This window comes from Camelus ferus, chromosome 16, assembly GCF_009834535.1.
Source record: "Camelus ferus isolate YT-003-E chromosome 16, BCGSAC_Cfer_1.0, whole genome shotgun sequence".
Classification (NCBI taxonomy): domain Eukaryota; kingdom Metazoa; phylum Chordata; class Mammalia; order Artiodactyla; family Camelidae; genus Camelus; species Camelus ferus.
This window is the reverse complement of record NC_045711.1, coordinates 19,488,041-19,500,923: the sequence shown is the minus strand read 5'-3', so window position 1 is coordinate 19,500,923 and position 12,883 is coordinate 19,488,041. Positions and strand designations below refer to the sequence as shown.

The following is a 12,883-nucleotide window of genomic DNA, read 5'->3' as shown; positions in this document are numbered from 1 at the left end:
CGCAGGGAGGCTGGGTTTCCAAGGCCACCGAGAAACCAGTAGGGGCATTGGCCAGTGTCGCTAGGGCTGCCTGCTGCTCAGCTCCTAGAGGATAAGCCCCAAACACCCTTCTCCGCAGACTCGGGGAAACTGAGGCCCAAGGTAGAAGGGGTGCAAGCTGAGGTGGCGGGCTGGGGACAGAGGGCTGGAGAGAGGGTGTCTGAGCCCAGGGTGGCGAAAGCGCATTCATTCACTCAACAGCTGTTTTTTGAGCCCTGATGTGCGCCTTGCACTGCAGGCCTGATGAGACAGATGCAGCACCCTGCCCTCTGGGAGGCGACTGATAGTCGGGTGGGCAAACCACACACGCAAAATTCACACATTAAATCATAGTCCACCGAGGAGGAAAGGAGGGGAGGGAACAGGCATGCTGTAACTTTAAAGAGGAAGGTCAGGACCAGCCTCCTTGGAAGGTGACATGTAATCACAGACCTGGGGAGGTGAGGGAGGTATCACGAGGACATCAGGGAAGAGCAGACCAGGAGGCGGGAGCTGTGAGTGCAAAGGCCCTGAGGTGGACAGCCGGTGGGGAGTAACAGTGCAGCTGGAGTAGTGGCTGGAGTGGCAGGAGATGGGGCCCTGCTGTCACCCATATGCACTCCTGCACACGCTCACTCACACCCTGACACGGGCCCCCTTACACCCCTAAGTCCACGCACCCCAAGAACACACTTAACACTCATGCGCACGGCAGGTGCAGTTTGTACCTGCAGGTCCACCCTCATGGCTGGGCCCCCGCACAGCCCCGATACCAGCTAGGGTTTCCTCGGCTTGCTGGCCAACAGTGCCCTCTGGTGACCGGTCCTGGCACAGTAGCTGGACGTCAGGGACCTCCACTGCTCCCCCTCCTCTCTGGGCTTCCTGCCCTGGTTTCTCTACACTGCAGCCAGGGAGCCTTCCAAACACAGGGCTGGCAGAGCTCCAGACCCTGCCAAGTCTCCCTAAGCAGAGAGCTTCCCAGACGTCTCCCCAGTCCAGCCACTCCCCACCCTAGCTTTCCTCCCTGAACTTTTATTTGCAAAGCCTAGTCCCTCAGCTGGGAATGCCCTTCCCCACAGTCGCCACCCCATCATTCCTACCCCTTTCAAGACCCAGTTCTGAAGTTGGGAGGGGAGGCTCTCCCTGACATTGCCGCCACCACGGCCCCACCCCAGCCCCTCTCACCAGGGCCCCCAGCTCTGCAGTGGCCGTACCCCTGCCTGCATCTCCAGAATTGAGCTGCTCCGAGGCAGGGCTGAGTTCTTTCTGGCCCAGCTTCAGGCCAGCTGGAGGTGGTACTTCAGGGCAATAAGAAGGTACCCTTGAGCTTGGAGGGAGGGCGGGGGCTTGGCTGCTCTGTTTAAATAGCCACCACTCTCGAGTATCAAAGGGTGGACTCATACAAGTTAGGCGGCTCCAGGAGCAAAGTAGCAAGTACTATTTCTAGAGCCCTACTGTGTGCTAGTCCCCCGAAGCACATCCTCTTGTGGACTCACTGTGATGCAAGCTGCATGGGGGCTGCTCTGGTCACGGCAGTGTCCCTGGCGCACAGCAGGTGCTCAGTGAGCAGTTGTGGAAAGGAGGGGGCTCACACTACCCCGGCAGCTGCACACTGTTACCATTCCTCCACATGACAGATGAGAAAGCGGAGGCTTGGAGGAGGGCTAAAGCCTGTTGGCCACGGCAGAGCAGAGCCCGCTGGAGTTGTCAGATGGAGACAGAGTGTTCCCTGCCTTTTCCTGCCCAAGCTTCCGTTAAAGTAGTGGCCAACACCCTTCTTCTGAGCAAACCTCATCGCCTTTGAATTCCCTCTGCTCCTTTCTGGGAAGCTGCCAAGCATCTTGCTTCTGACTGAGCTCTTGGTCTGTCCTGCCCAGGACCCTTCAGAGTGGCACAGAAACCCTAAGGCTGCCCCCAAGAACCTTCACGCGCCCAGGGATCTGGGCATCCCAGAGCCCTGGCCTGGAGCCTGTCTGTCCCCATGTCCTCACCCAGGGCTCTTCCTGCCCAGGGACAGGGGCTGGTTGATGTGTGTTGCGCACCAAGCCCAAGGCTTGACCAGTGAGGCCAGTGTAGTTAGACCGTCATCACACAGGTAAGGAACCGAGGCCCGGGCAGCATGCCCAGGTCCCACTGCCAGGAAGGATGATACCAGTCTTCTGGCCCAGATCTTCACTCTGCTGGAAGGTTCAAGCTTGTCATCTGGCCTCAGGGACCTGGGACTTGTTCTTATCACCGGGTATGGGGCAGGGTGGGGGGTGGAATCATGGCAAACACGGAGACAAGCACCTTGGCCAAAATCCCATGACCAGGGCGATGCAAGGCAGGGCTGCGTCCAGGTTGGGATGACTCTGCGACCTGGACGCACCCCACTATCTGCCTGCAAAGGGCTGTTTTCTGATCTGAGGGGTGTCCCCACTCCCCCAGGAAGTAGCTGCTTGAACCTGAGCCAACCACATCTCAGCCAGGCCTTGGAGATGATCACATCCGTTTTCATTAGTGTGTGTGTCTCTTTGGGCCACCCCCAAGCCTGGGCTGATATTCCCCCCATGATCAGGGTCTCACCCACCCTCTCAGGGCAGTGTCTTCCACTCCCAGGAAACTCTGACCATCACCACTTCTTCCTTAAGTTAGGCTGAAGTTTGCCTCTTGGAGAGCCCAGGCTCCATCCATCCATCCAACATATATTTCCTGAGCATCTATTTTTGCCAGACACCATGTTCGGTGCTGAGGAGAGAGTGAAGAACAAGACAGAAGGTCCCTGCCTTCATGGAGCAAATCTTCTGAGGTAGGGTGGGGAGGGCAGAGGGGTTGAGAAAGAAGTTAAATACCTCAGTGGAATAACTATACAAAATAACTTCAAATAGTGATAAGGGTTAAAAACAAAAGTAAAGCAGGGTGATGTGGCAAAGAGGCACTGGGGTGGCTCCATTAGATGGGGTGGCCAAGGAGGCCTTCCTGGAGGAGGTGTCTTCTGAGCTCAAATGTGGGTGACAAAAAAGAGCTTGGTGAAATTGTGTAGAGGCCAACTTAAAATCATCCACGGCATACAGCTGTTGCTCAGAGAGAAGGTGAGGGGGACTTCTTGTTGACAATGAACTGAACAGGGATATTTTTCCCCTTTCCTTCCCAAAATCTCACTAAAATAACAGTAGAGTAAGAAAACTTTAAGGCACAAACTCAAAAAGACAAAGAGAACAGGAAAGCCAATGACATGGACAAGAAGAATCTACAAGATTTTTGAAGCTGTTAAATGAATACAAAAATGCAGGAAGGTGAAACCAAAGTCTGCAGGGGAAGAAGACAGTCTGAGGCCAGACCACTGACCTAACAGCCCCCTAGAAACAGTCAGCTCAGCTCACCAAGTCCTTCTGGAGGTGGAGGGGACAAGTCCTTCTGGGGCAGGTGGGGATGGAAACAAAATGAGCTAAAAGCTTGTAAAAGAAGCAGGTATGCCTCCTACCTTCCCAGAACTGGAGGTCACGAGACCCCAGGTTGAAAGGGTCCCCGGAGTGACCAACTTGATGTAAGAAGAAAACAAGGCAATTATTAACTCCTAGAAAAACAAATAACACAAAATAGAAGACGTAGTCAAAGAGTGCTGCACAGCTCAGCGGGGGACAATATTTACACAAATCACCAAATGTAAACCAAAACACCAAATATTGATGTATCCAAAACTTGAAACGGGGGAGGAGACGCGCAGGGACACAGGTGTAAGACACCCTTGTCTGCAGTGGGAAGCCTTCGTTCGGGTACCGTCTAAAACGGAAGAGACAGAAGTGGCAACACAAGCTTGTGAGTGAGACGTGGGCGAGGCCTGCGAGGGTTGGAGGCAGTTCCTCTGGAACGTCGGCAGGAGCCACTCGGCAGTCTGGGTCTCCGCTGTGTCCCCATGCCTGGAACAGAGCCCTTGCACGCAGCAGGCGCTCAGCTCCCGCTGGCCAGCGGGTGCAGGCAGAGGCTGCGGCTTTTCTGTTCTCATTCTCACAGGCTGCCTAGTGCTGCCTGACCTCTAACACCAAGCACAGGCATCGCTTTAATGACAAGTAAAAGTCAGCTTTAAGGCCCAATGACACGGCCAGCACAAGTAGGAGGGAGGGGAGGGGAGGGCCTGAGGCTAGGAGATCCGCAGGCCCAGGTCCTGAAAAGTCAAAACTGGAATATTTTTAGAGGATCTTAATCCTCCGGCCTAACAGCCTCACACTCAGGAACAAAAGTGCAAGTCACTCCCCAGGGCTGCGGTCAAGACACCCTCCCGCAGCCTCCTCCATGCAGGCCCCCACAGCCACACCCGGCACCGCCTTTCTGCCTGCAGCCCAGTTTCCAGTGGCCTGATTGGTCACATGGATGCGGGGGTGCTGGGGATCAGGCAAGCCCACGTCTGTCCCAGACGGTGCCCCCAGGGAGCTGTGACAATTGCTTTGCAGCAGAAAATGCTCTAAGTGTTGACTTTCTTCCAGGTGCCCAGGCCTAGGGGGAGGTCCTGCCCCACCTCAAGGGACGGCCTGGCTGCTGTCCTTCATAATGTCCTGCTCCCGGACCCCTTCCAGCAGCCAACGGGGCTTCCTCGGAGAAGCAGGAGAGGGTGTCAGCGGGTGTTCTCGGGCTTGACCTGGGAGGCTCACAAACATTCCAGGGTGGAAGGAAGAGTCTGTCCCCCGGAGGAGGGCTGCTGGGGGCCCTTGATGCCGTGGATGAAGGAATGCATTCCCTAACCCCAACCCCGGCGGGCGCAGGACGCAGACTGGTTCGGACACCAGTCAGGCGGCAGTCGGGATGCCTGGCTCCCTCAGACAGGTTGCTTCTTTCGTGCTCCTGACGTTATCGGAGAGTGGAGGGGTGGCAGGAAGGATGTCGGGTCAGCACACTCGGGGTGTCCCTCTACAGGGTTGTTCTGTAAATGACCAGGGCAGGGGCCGCATGACAACCTCCTTGTCGTTGGGGGCTGCGCAGGGCTGGGGAGGGCGGGCACCCAGCCGGCACCTCCTTGGGGACCACATGCCCCAGGCATGGCCTCTGCCACTGTCAGTGGAAACGCCCCTTCTGCCAGCTGGTTTGTGCCTCCCTGACCCCGGGGGGAAGTTTGCCCAAAGCTGCCGCCTAGTCCACGTCACAGGCTGGGAACGTCGGAAGCACAGGAAGTGGTGACTTCTGGGCCTGAGCTCACAAGAAATGTGTTACCATCTTTATGCTTTTCCTGTCAAACATTTCTGCAAGAATTATGTTATTTTTAATATAAATTAAATATTGTAGCATTTTAATATGTTAATACAGTCAATTAATGTAATTATGTTAGTTTAATACTTCTGTGCAAACAAACAAAATGGCATCATTATTTCTAACTCTGGCTGATCTTTACAATTCAAATCTTGCCTCTTACATGCAGCCTTCCTGGATTATCCAAACAGAGCTCCTCAGGAGACTTGACACCATCAAGTGACCCAAGACCCCACTCCAGTGGTGTCAGGGCTGGGTGTGTATAGTGGTCTGGGGGAAGCAGAGGGTTGGGGTCAGTGTCCCCTGATTCTAATCCATCCCCATTGTTTCACAGGGGATGGTAAACAGTGGCTCCATGGCTTGATCCTGGACCGAGTGCCAAGCGAGCAGACGTGCTGAGAAAGGACTGATGATCAGAGACAGGGGAAGTCACAGAACCCCCCCCCCCCCGCTGTCTCCTGCATTATAACCCCCCTAAAGTCGGCGGTGTGAAACAACAATTCTGTGCTGCTCAGGGCACCAGGGGGGTGGGTGGTGTCCGACCCTCAGCTGGACTCGTCCAGAGGCTCCTCCCCTTCCCCGTCCAGACCCGGGTGGGGAGGACCCCAGGGCGGGCGAGCAGGGCTGTGGGCTGCAGCCCGACACAGCCTCTGCAGCAGGGTGGACGGGCTCCAAGGCAAGCGTCCCCAGAGCTGCACGACCCTTTCTGACAGTGTTAGAAGTCACATGGCATCACTTCTGCCTCACTCTGTTGGCCAAAGCAACCTGCCCAGTTTTAAGGGGATGAAACGTGGGCCCTGCCCCACAATGAGAGGAATGACGGGGAACTAGCAGCCAGTCCTTAAAGCCTGTGCATCTTCTGCAGTTTATCTTGGGCGGCGACCACTCACAGAGCCACCGACCGCCTTCCCAGTCCCGGGAAGCAGCTGACCTCACAACAGCTCACTTGTCTCAGCCTGTTTCCTCCTTCCCGGACCGTCTCTTCACACCCGACCCTCTCACCTCACCCACAAACAATCAAAAACTTGAGCACGAGCTGACCACGCAGCCCCTTCTGTTCAGCAACCCACCCCCAGCGCTCACACAGGCTCCTCTGTCTGTGTGGCTCCCTGTTGCCTATGACAGTGTTCCTATTAAACTTTCCTTTGTCTCTTAAATTTTTCTTTGTCTCTGGTGAATCTCTTACCGCCCAAGACACTGGCCCACCGTGTCCCCCAACACAGGGGACAGCATGCCTGGGTTCAAATCCTGCTCTGCCACTAATTCACTGAGTGAGTCACTGGGACTCTCGCAGCCTCAGTGTCCTCGTCTGTAAAATGGGTCCACAACAGCGACTCCCTCGGGGGAGATCATCCATGCCCAGCCCATGCTCAGTAGTCCCTGTCGGCCTCAGGTGGCCTCTGCTCAGCCTGGTGATGCGTTTGTGGGGTGGCGGTGCTGCGGGTCATGCCCTCAGGGCCTGATCCTGCAGTCACGTCCCAGCGCTGCCCCTTCTAGGCTGTGGGCCTCACCGCCTCCTCAAGCCTCAGGTGCCTCGTCTGGCAAATGGGACTGGGACCCTGGTGCTGCGATGAGGTTCGACTGAGGGGATGGGCCCATGCTCACTAGGCGCGCAGGGGCCACACGGTGGGCTGGGAGACGGGAGGGGTCTGGTTCCATCCTGTGGGCAGAGCAGGGAGGGCGAGGCCATCTCTGAGGCCTCCTCCAGGCCCAGCCCCGCAACCGAAGCCAGCTGGTTGCTTCTGATAAATGAACATGTAAACAACAAACAGCACAGATGTCCCCTCTGTGCTGGGAGCTCCAGCAGAGGGGCCCTGAGTGGTGGGCCTTGGCGGAGACGGGCCTCAGCAGGTGCCCCGGGGAGCTCTGGGCTGAGAGGCCTGAAGTCTCCTTCCAGCCGCAGGACAAAACAGTAATAAAACAACAGCAGTAAAAAGAATTACAGTGAGAAGGGTACCCACTTACTGTTCACATGTTATTTACCCCTCAAAACACCCTGAGAGAAAACATTTGCAAAACACATCTCTGGCAAAGGGCTTGTACTCAGAATATACAAAGAATTCTTCCAACTCAACCATGAGAAAACAAACAACCCAATAAAAACAGGGGGAAAGGCCTGAACAGACACCTCACCAAGGAAGCTATCCAGGTGGCAAACAAGCCCATGAAAAGGTGACCTCACCACTAGTCACCAGGGGAGTGCAAACTGAGACCATAGTGAACATCCACTGCACACCTGTTAGAATGGCTAACATTTTTAGGGCTGACAGTTCCACGTGGTGGCTGGGATGGGCAGAAACTGGAACTCTCACACATTGCTGGTGGGGGTGCAAAGAGGTACGACCACTTGCAAACAGCTTGGCAGACTCCTGTGAAATCAAACGTACCCCTGCCTACGTCCCAGCCCCTCCCCTCCCACGAGAAATGGAACCCTACACTCACACACACACCCCAGTGCGTGAGCACTAATAGCGACGTCATTCATCATAGCGAAAAGCTGGAGAGACCCGCCATGTCCACGAACTTGTGAATGGAATGACCAAGGTGCTGTGCCCCTCAGTGGGACCCCCCTTGGAGACAAGAAGGAACAAACTCCAGGTATGGGGCAGCATGGTGCGTCTTGAGGGTGTTGAGTTCAAGAAGCCAGACCCAAACGAGGACCCTCACTCAGTGTGGTTCCGTTTGAAAGCTGTTCTGGAAAAGGCTGGAGTAAAGCAAAATAGATCCGCTGTGTCCAGGGCATGGACAGGGTAAACCACAAAGGGACACAAGGAAACTTGGGAGTAAAGGAGAGGGTCTACATTGTGCTCCTGGTGGTCATTACAGAACTGCACACATGTGTGAAAAATCATCCCACTGAAAGGTGAATTTTATTCCACGCGAATCGTGCCTCATTAAAGCTGGGGCAGGAGAAGGAAGGAAGCCTGCCTGATGAAGGAAAAAGCCCTGAGCGGTTGGGGCCATCGCTGCCTTGTTACAGATGAGGACACTAGGCTCAGAGGTGACATGATCGGAGGGGACGCCAGGAGGCCAGCAGGGAGGCCAGGGGGACAGCAGCAGTGATCCGGGCTGGGCTGAGAGAAGGCTGTGGAGGCAGGGGCTCTGTCTGGTCCAGGGCAGCCTTGAGGCTGAGATTTCTGGGACTGCAGGGCAGAGGGACACGTGACAGCACTGGCGTGCCCAGGGCAGCAGTCCAGAGCCTTCTCCTGCGTCCCCTCGTTAACTCCTTGCCCGAAGCTGTTACATGAGTCCCCCAGGTCACACAGCAGAGCTGGGGGCACAGCCAGACCTGTTGACTCCAGAGCTGGTGTCCTTGATCTGAGGACAGAAGGAAAGACGGGAGGCCCTGAGAACCAGCTGCCTGCCCCAACTTGACGTGCAAACTGGCCAACTCCCTTCTCTGCTCTGGCTCTTGGTTTCCACCTCCACAGAGTGGAGCTCTTGGGGGTAGGGAGTAGGAAAACCAGGGAGGGAGGGAAACCCGAGGCACAGAAGGACACTGGGGCCTGTCGGGCCCTGGTCCCCCATCTTGCTGTGGGGGCAAACGCGGCTGAATGACTGGGGCACAGCCACACCCACGTGCACCCTGTTTTACCCCCACGGTGGCTTCTCTACCCTGTTGCCTCAAATGTGTATCATGAAAAGTTTCAACAGGCACCCAGGAAGCGGGAGCCCGGGACGCCAGGACCATGCCTAGGCCCGGGCTCTCTCCTCTCTGTCTCTCTCCCCCGCCCACCCCCACCTAGATACCTGTTGCTTCTGACCCAGTTGACGGTTCCTGACGGTACAGCCTACCTCTCAGCGCGCACCCCTGAGAGCAGACACCCTCCCCGAAACCACAGCGTGATTGTCCCTCCTGAGCAAAAGCTGCAGTTCCACCCACACCTGACACGCAGTCCACACTCGAGGACCCGTTGTCCCTAAAACGTCTTTCATGGCTGATTTTTTTTCCCCAACCAGGATGTAACCAAAACTCACTACTTGGTTTTCTCTCTTTTCCCCCCAATTTTTTATTTTGAAAAAATTTACGCCTCCAGGAAAGTGGCCAGAATCGTGCCCTGAACTTGCAGGCAGACTTTATCTGGACGCACCAACTGTTACCAGTTTGCCAGGCCCCCTGTCCCTCTCCCCCAGCCACTGAAGGGCGAGTAGCAGGCACCTGTGTTGTGCCTTTAATTGGCTGCCAGCATTACACTTCAGGAGGCCTCACTGTACTTCTTGTTTCCAGCTCCTATTGAAAACCCAGCGACCAGAACAGGCCCCTTTATACAGGCAGGCATCCTCTGCCACCTCCATACCCTTCCCTCCCATGTGACCCCAGCCTGCCCCCCTCACCCTGCACCTGCCTGGCCTGCACCTTTCGCACCATCGACCGTGATCTAGTCCAGAGGATCTCGGGGCCTCAGGGACTGTCAGGAGGCTCCTTGCTCGGGCCTGCCTGGCGGCTTATCCTCTGCTTGGAATGTTAGCCTCTGGACTCAGCCTGCCCGGGTTTGAACCCTGGCTCCGCCACCCACCACCAAGGAGAGATCTCGGCCATCTGATCCCAGCGCCCCAGGTGGGTGTGAGCTGCTGCATGACTTCGGGCAAGCGACCTGCACTCTCTGAGCCTCCCTCTGGGAGGGTAAGGAAGAGGGCCTGCCCCCCCATCCCCGCATCCTTGCCCCACCATTCTCCAGGGGATGGGGTGAGAGATCTCGTCTGCTGCATCTCTGTCGCCTGCTCAGCTCTGAGGCACCTGAGCTGGGGGTGAGGGACCCAGGCCTCTGGCTGTCCCCGTGGGAGCCATTGGAAGGCATCACCTGGCCAGCCCCCTCCCCTTCACCCCTTCACCCCTGATCTTTGATTTTGGTCCCTTTGCCCCCATTCTGAGTCTCCGCCCTCCCTGCTCTGGGAATGCTTGACACTGACCCAACTGCCCAACTGCAGGGAGCGCCTCAGGTAACTACGGTCCCCTTGACCAGGAAGAGTTGCAGCTGGACGGAGGCTGTGTTTAGAAGTGACTCGGGCGTGCCAGAGAGAAGGGCTGTTGGGCCTCGCCATCTGCCAGTGACATCATGGTGTCCACTCAGGGGATGACCTCGCACTGGACAGGGCAGGTCACCCGCACATGCTGGCAACAACCTGACTCTAGGACACACTGTTAGGTGACAGGCTTAACTCCAGGGTTACATAATGGGAAGAAAGACCATGTATTTGTATTCACTTGGGTTTATGTGTGGAAAACTGGAAAAGTTTATGAGAAACAAGTGAGAATGCTTCCCTCGGTGCGGTGGGAGGGGGATGGAAGAGTTGTTCCCTGGGGCTTGTACACATTTTGTCTCAGTTTCTGAAGCAAGTGAATACATTATGGAATCAGAAACTACATTTGAAAATACTCTTAAAGAGTGACTCTGGGGTTTCCCACATGTGAGCAAAGGGAATTGCTCACACTGCCTTGCAAAGTGGAAGGACTACAGGAGAGAGACTATGATGCCCTCTCTGCTGGCTAGACCCTCTGACCCTCTGTGTGTAAAGAGCTCGTGCGAGCAGCTTCGGTGCCTTTTTCGCTGAGGTCCCAGAACCTGGGACACAGAGCTGTTGCTCAGTAAGCGTGGCCGAGCGAGCCAGGTGAAGGGGGGAGGGGAGGGGAGAGCACCTCTTGGCAGCAGCCGGTCTGTGAGGGGCTCCGCCGCCTCCCTGCAGTCTCCTGCTGATTCTGAGGGTTTTCGGTGAGCGCCTCTACTGAGTGCGTCCACCCAGGAAGGAAGGACAGTGGAGGGAGCTCTGTCGGGGGCGTCCAGGCAGGGTGAGGGGGCTCACTGGGAACAACGTTGGGCAGGGAACCAGCACAGGCGCCCCACCTGCCGCACACAGGCCCGGGGCTGCAGAAGGGAGGGGGCCCCGTCCGCCGGCCTGGTGTCACACACAGCAGGGCTCGCTCAGGGCTCAGGGGCCGGCCTCAGGAGGCGCAGATCCCAGATGAAGTTTTCAGACCCCTTCCCTCGTTTCACAGATGAAGAACCTGTGGCCGGGGCTGCAGTGCTCGAGGGCTACCAGCGAGCCTCTGCATCAGGCTGGTTCAATCCTAAATCTGTCTCTCACAAGCCACCCGCACACGGCGCGTCCCCAGGTGCTTGTGGCCTTCGAAGTTGGTCTTTAGCGTGCTGGGGTCAAGCTCAGGCGCCCTCCTGGTGTTGGTGGCCCCGGCCCTACAGTGAGGGTCAGGGCACCTGCAGGTGTCCGTGGAGCCCCTTGGGGTGCCCCACGGACACTGTCCCACCCTTGGCGACAGAGCTGGGTCTGAAACCGATCACGCCTCACGGCCAGAGGAGGTGGCTCCACCTGGTATGTGACTGAGGGGAGTCGATTCGGCATATTCACACCTCTCAGGATGGCAGCCACCATTGTCACTGCGTGTCTGGACTAAAGCAGGGGTCCCCACCTCTCACCTTTCCTGCTGAGTCCATCCCCACACAGCGGAGAGGGAGCCTCAAAACACTGGCCGCCACTGACCCCGTCCACGGAACAGACCACGGGCTCGCAAGGCCCCCTAGGGGGTTCACAAGGGCATCAGGCCAACTGAAGGGTCACCACGGAGGTCACGTGGCTCCAGCTCTGTGACATGCTGGGGAAGCACCTATGGGGACAGAACACAGGTCAGGAGGGGGAGGGGAGAGGCTGCGGTTAGGGGTCATAAAACTACGTTGTAACTGGGTTGTGATGGCAGCTGCATCAGGCAATTAAATCTAGTGAGAGGCACTTCACATTAATCAGAATGCCTCAAACAAGACTTGAAAAGATTTGACAACACCAAATGTAACTCAAAATTGTTGGCAGGAGAGGAAAACGGTGCAACCATTCTGGGAGAAGCTCTGGCCAATTTTCACAAAACTCAAGACGCACCAACTACAAGACAAAGCCCTCACTCCGGGTAGCCCTCCACGGGCAGTGCTACCACACAGACACACAGACGCTCATTTAAGGAAGTCCTGCAGGTTTATTCACAACAGTCAAAACCCACTAACAGCCCCATTGACCATCAACAGTGGGTGGGTAAGCTGTGGAATATGCACACGATGGAATGCTGTTCCACTCTCAACAACACGGGTTAATTTCACAGATAAAGTCTTGGACAGAAGAAACTGGACCCTAAAAAGCAGATACCATATGATGCTGTTTATACAAAGTACCACGAAAAGCAAATTAGTCAAGGATCGAGGTAGCTGGGGGGCACTGACTGGAAGGGGCAGGGAAACACAGGCGATGTGTATCTGGAGTTGGGTGGTGGTCACGTGAGAGTGAACGGCGGGCTTACACCTTCCTTAACAAACTAGTAGAAAGTAACCTGCAGTCATGTGACTCAGTGGGCAGCTGCTGTTGTGATCAAGGGGTGGGGGGTGATTGGTCAGGTGCCCCCTTTAAAAAAAGTAGTCCCGGCCCCCACCGCCACGCCGAGAGTCCTGTGTGTCCTCAAGCAAGTCCCTGACCTCGTGCGACTCAGTTTCCCGGTCTGGGCGCGGATCCTGCGATCGCCAAGGCGCTGCCCGCACTTGTCTCTTGGCGGAGAGGTGGCATTTCACAGGGTCCCAAGCAAGGCGTCTGGGAATAACCCCTCCTCAGCGGGGTGTGACCCACGAAGGCCTTTCGCTGCCCTGGGCCCCGG

At 56.4% G+C, this 12,883-nt stretch overlaps 1 long non-coding RNA gene across 1 annotated transcript; it reads right to left on the bottom strand.

Annotated features, from left to right (window-relative positions):
• Positions 1-5,303: 5,303 nt before the first annotated feature.
• LOC116669351 lies at positions 5,304-12,842 on the bottom strand. Its single transcript, XR_004326747.1, has 3 exons — positions 12,708-12,842; positions 11,670-11,857; positions 5,304-8,556 (listed from the first exon to the last, which is right to left on the bottom strand). It is a non-coding gene; the product is annotated as an uncharacterized LOC116669351 (long non-coding RNA).
• Between the last annotated feature and the right edge of the window lie 41 nt (positions 12,843-12,883).